This window comes from Manis javanica, chromosome 12, assembly GCF_040802235.1.
Source record: "Manis javanica isolate MJ-LG chromosome 12, MJ_LKY, whole genome shotgun sequence".
Classification (NCBI taxonomy): Eukaryota; Metazoa; Chordata; class Mammalia; order Pholidota; family Manidae; genus Manis; species Manis javanica.
In genome coordinates, this window is record NC_133167.1 from 92682 (window position 1) to 98767 (window position 6086).

A 6086-nucleotide genomic window follows, 5' to 3' on the forward strand; every position below is an offset into this window, starting at 1 on the left:
ACTGAGAGCCCTCGTGGCCAATGAGCGTGCGGCGACGCGGCGCAGAACAGGTAAGTCCGGCGGGTGCGTAGTAGCTGCAGGCGCCACCACCGCCTTATTCAACAGCCAATAGGAACGCGAGCGCCGCCGGGAGAGCCAGTACCCGTGGCGCCCTCCGTGCTTTGGTCCGTCGACCCTGTCCGAGCTCTTTCGCCCTGCCGTCCCATCCGCGCTGCGGCTCCGGCGGAAACCAGCTGTTGATAGACCCGCTAAGTTCTGGGCCCGCGCTGTGCTTGGCTACTCCGAACTCCAGGGCATGTTTTTGTTGTTTGCCTGTTTATTTACTGAGTGTCTTGGTTGGACACTTAGTGAAGTCTACTTTCTCTGCAGTGTTAAGCCTCTAATGTAGAGCGCACAGCACTGCGCATGTACATGGTCACCCTGGGATGATAGTTTTATCTGGGCTCTGTCTGACTGCCGTTCTCCCTGATCGCGCAGTTCAGTTATGTGCCCCTGTTGGCATCATATCCAGCTGTTAAATGCTTGGGAAGAGGATTATCCAATTGTCTTTTTACCATAAAACTTGAATATTAAAAAAAAACAACAGTTACACTGGCTTCTGTGGATTAATTCTATCATTAAATAAAATTTTAGATTGACTCAGTATTTCATAGCATAATTTTGCATTGATGTAGGTCAAATCATATTGCTTAAAGAATTTGTACACAAAGAATTAAATCACGTATGAGATACATGTAAATCCCATGCTTACAGGTTTATAGATTCCATCACGGCATTAACAATTGTAGATATTTTCACACATTTCCTACTTTCTATTAAAATAAACAATTTAAAGAAAAATGCTAATTTTTCCTGAGAATTATTAAAGTGCCTGCTTTTCTATTATGATTTATTTCTTGTTCACTTCTAAAATGATTTATGAAATTATTTTAAATGGTGAATGCTAAGATATTTAAATTTTCTTAAATAACCACACAAGCAATTAAGAGCTGGCTTCTGGTTGTTAGTCTGAGTTGAAGCTAACAAAGTTATAAAATATTAACATATCTGGAAGAAGAGTTGCTTGATTTAATCTTTATATGAAAATGTCTGTGATCCTAGAGGTTGTCATGTGAAAATTAAGGTGCATAGAATTTAGAACCTTATGAACACTCTAATCTAGCCCAGGCCCCAGATGATGCACATTAACATCTGTGACAGCTAACCCTCAGGAGCCCTTTTGCATTCTAACAAACTCCGACCAACCCTCAGACCCATTTCATGTGCGGAAAGTTGTTTCTCCTATTGAGCAAAATGCTCTCTTCTGATATCTTTCATTGACTAGCACGAGGCCTGTCTTCTCATAAAATCCAGATCAACTATTTTCTCATATTCTAAAGAAGAACATTGACGTAGGACTGAAAAATGTAATTGTATGAGATTCACAAATAAGCCCACTTATGAGGAAACATACCAGTTAGTAGGCTCTTGGCCACAATAAATAGCATATGGGACATAATGTGGCTTAAACAGTGGGGTTTATTAATAAATCTCATTTTTTGAGAACTCTGGAGGTAGGTAATTGCAGAGACAGTTAAAACAGCAGCTTTGGAGCAGCTTCTGTCCTTGTGAATATGTATGCACAAGTATTACATCCTTACTAAATGTAAGCTAAAAGGCAGGGAATGGAGGGAACTTCCTTTGTATCCAGAACCTTTTATCCCGTTAAGACACAGAAGAAGATTCCTCTTTTGTGTCAATGGCCAGGACTGGGTCACCTGCCACCTCTAAACTCACTGATAAAGGTAAATGAGGTTATCATGATGGAGTAGGAGTTAAGCCAATCAATACTCATGGGGAATCAGGCACAATGTCTCTTACCTAGACAAAATTGGGATTCTACCCCCAAGAACAAGAGCAGAATGGCTGTTGGGTAGTTAGCTCACAGACTCTACCAAAATATCTTAATCCAAATTTGAAAATCAAGTACTATAATAAGTTGATCTTTTTTTCCTAATATATCCTATGACAAAGTATGCTTTTACAAGATTTGAGATATACTTCATACACATAAAATTCACCCACTTAAAGTGTACAGTGGTTTTTAGTGTATTCACAGCCATGCAAACATCACAGCTTAATGTAAAACATTTCCATCACCCTAAAAACAAACCCCATACATATTAGCAGTAATTCCCCACTCTATCCCTGCCTCAGCACTGGGCAACCCCTACCTACTTTCTGTTTCTATAAATTTGTCAATTCTGGACATTTCACATAAATGAAATCATATAATTTGTCATCGTGTGTGACAGACTTCTTTCACTTAGCATAATGACTTGGAGGTTCGTTCATATAGGAGCAAGTATCAGTACTTCATTCTTTTTTTATTGCCAAACAATATTCCATTTTAAACAAACCCACTTTTTAAAATCCATTCATCAGTAGATGGCCATTTGCTTTGCTACCACTTTTTGGCCATTATGAACAATCCTGGTATAAGCATTTGTATGCAAGTTTTGGCATGAACATATGTTTTCAATTACCTTGGGTAAATACTTAGGAGTGGAATTGCTGAGTCACATGGGAAGTCTATGTTTAGTATTTTAAGGGATTGCCAAACTATTTTCCAAAGCAGATGCACCATTTTACCTTCCCACTAGCAATGAATGTGAGTTCCAATATTTATGAACACATATTTATGGATACCTGTTATTGTCATCTTTTTTATTTTAGCCATCACAGTGGATGTAAACAGGTATATAATTGAGGTTTGATTGATTTCCTTATAACTAATTATATTGAGCATCTTTTCAAGCACTTGTTGGCCTTTTGTATATTTTCTCTGAATAAATGTCCATTTAATTCTTTGTCCACTTTTAAATTGTTTATGTCCTTTTGTTGTGAATTTATAAGCATTCCTTATGTATTCTCATATAAATCCCATGTCAGATACATGATTTGAAAATATTTTCTCCCATTCTGTAGCTTGTCTTTTCACCTTCTTGACAGTGTTTATTGAAGCACAAAACATTTTAGTTTTGATATAGTCTAATTTATCTACTCTTTCTTTTATTGCTATGATTTTGTTTTGTACATATGAAATCATTGCCTAATCCAAGATCGCAAAGATTTACTTCTATATTTTCTTTTAGGAGTTTTATAGTTTTAGTTCTTACGTTTAGGCCTACAATTAATTTTGAATTAATTTTTGTATGTGATGAGAGGTAGGGGTTCAACTTTATTGTTTCACATGTGAATATCCAGCTGTACCAGAACCATTTATTGAATAGGCTATCTTTTCCCCACTGAATTGTCTTGGAATCCTTGTTAAAAATTGACCATAAATGTAAAGTTTTCTGCAGTTCTAGTCTATTGATTCTTATGCCAATTCTTATGCCAGTCCCACAGTGTCTTGATTATTGTAGATTTTTTTCTAAGCATTCAAACTGGGAAGTGTGTATTCCCCAACGTTTTGCTTTTTCAAAATTGTTTGTCTATTCTGGATCCCTTGCATTTCTATATAAATTTTATGATCGGTTTGTCAATTTCTGAAAAAAATCCACCTGGGATTTTGATAGGGATTGCATTGAATCTAGCGATCAGTTTCAGAAGTATCACCATCTTAACTATATTGTCTTTTGATTCACAAGTATAGGATGTCTTTCATTATTTCGATCTTTTAAAATTCTTTCAAAAGAGAGTTTTTTGGAGCTTTCAGAGCATAAGTGTTACACCTCTTTTGTTAAATGGATTCCAAAATATTCTATTTTTCATGTATTGTAGACAGAATTGTTTTCTTTATTTTTGGATTTTTTTATTCATAAATCTAATGGCTTTTATTTCTTTGTTTTTAACAAATAGAAAGACATAAATTCTCAATTGAAAAATCATCACTGACAAAAAATAGTTTTGGTGCTACATCACTATGTGATATTTTAGCAAATAACTTGGAAGTTGTTCAATGAACTGATGACAATGTCATAACAAAACTCCTTCCCTTGTAATCTACTTTTTATTTGAACAAAATGTCCATAAAAATGAAAAATCAGAATGGAATTGATGTTGAATAATGTAGGCAATAGTCATCCACAGATATGCTGGCTAACTGAGAATGCATTTCCAATAAAATTTTACCTTTCATTTAATAATTATAAACATATGTCTGCTGTGAAAGTCATGGAAAATTTTATTTCAATTTATATACCTACTTTGTGGCAGAGAAATGTAACAGGATGATCAATAAAACCTTTTCAGCCATAAATATAATCACATCCAGATAAAATTCTCTGGAGTTCACGGAGAAAAAGGAAATGTGAAAACCTGTCAACTCTTAAGAGCTGATAATTTTTTTTTTAATAAATGATAATCCAGATCAAGTAGCTAGGTTGTACTCCACACATTTTAAATTGATATAACCAGGTATATTTTTAAATGTCAATAGAATTTCAGTGTGGCAAAGGTTACGCTGTTTACAACTGGTTAAAGTTATGATGAGAAATTCTGGATGCTTAAAATGGGTCATTTTCAAAACTATGTGCCAAAGTGTCCCGCGGCCTCCACGCGGGCAGCGCCGCCCCGGGGCCCCCTGTGTCCTGGGCGCGTCGGGGTCGGGTCGCCTCGGCCCCCAGAGTCCACGGCCTCGTGGGAGCCCTGGGGGTGAGAGCTGCGCTCCCCATGCCCTCGGGGTCGCTCAGGTTTCCCCACTTTCCCACCCTTTCCGAGGGGCTACTTCCTCCGCCCCCCCACGTCACAGCCATCCGCCCTGCCATCGTCTGTTTTTTCCTAGTGTACAAAAATGCAATTGATTTTTTGTCTGTTGATTCTGTATCTTGACATTCTGCTGAACTTATTCGTTCTAATTGTTTTTCGGTGGCTTCTTTTGGATTTTGTGTATGTAAGATCAGGCCATCTGCAAATAAAAGTTGTTTTACTTCTTCCTTTCCAATCTAGCTGCCTTTGTTTTTCTTGCCTAAATGCTCTGGCTAGAACTTCTAATACAATGGAATAGAAATGGTGAGGATGGACTTCTCAGGGGGAAAGCTTTCAGTTTGTCTCCATTAAATATGATGCTAGTTGTGGGTTTTTAGTAGATTCTCTTTTTATCTGGTGGAAATTCTTTTGTATTCCCTCCTAGTTTGTTTCCAAAGTACTGTTTAACAACTTTGTAAAGTAGAATCAGTTTCCATTTTCCAAAATTTCCCTTCTCCCCTCACCTTTCTCCCAATTTGCATTTACTCAGAAAATTTTTATTGGGCCTATATTTAATAATAGACTAGTTTTAAGAAATTACTCAAGAATTTAATTGTCAGGTAGGGGATTCTCTCTACCCACCCTTTGCAGGTGCTAGAATTTCTCTCTCTTTTCCCCTTCTTTCTCAGTATGAGTTACTAATAATTTATACTTACTGTAAAGCTAAGTCATTGCCTGAGGAGGACTGCATTTCAAACTTTTCTCTAATTGATGTGTGAAAGACATTTTGTGGTTAAGGAACTTCAGGCTTCTGTAATAATCACTGAGGCTGCCACCTACTCTGGTTGAGGAAAATAAACTGACAGTTGATATGAATCATTACCAAAATGGTAACAGAAAACCTCCTTCAGAGTGGTATAGAGTAACTTCAATATTAAGTTCGGTTTCCTGTCTGTTTATGTCAGCTAGTTTTGGGGATCAACCTATTGAGCTCTGAGTTTGGGTGACATTCAGCCTGTTAATAAATAAACAGTGGTATGGGTGAGGTAGGCAAACCAGCTCTGCTACCTTAGAGAGGTGCTTTACTTACTTACATCCAACCTTCTCTCAGAAAGGATTTAAGGCCACTTAAATCAAGTGATGAGGAAATTGGGACTCTGGGAAAGTGAGGGCCAGAAAGACAAATGCACCAGATCTGTTTGGGACATGTGGACTCCCTGCCTGGGCTCATGGAAGACCCTAGCCACTCCTGGAAGTAGATGCTACTGCGTGCTAGCCAGGGAATGTGGAAGTGGGGGATTCCCCTCTTCACATGTCTCTGCTGAGGTGAGGCTGACTTGCATCTCCTGGTATAGTGACAGCGGCTGCTCTCTCAAGTCCCACAGGTTAAGCACATGCCTGCTCCCAAGCCCTGA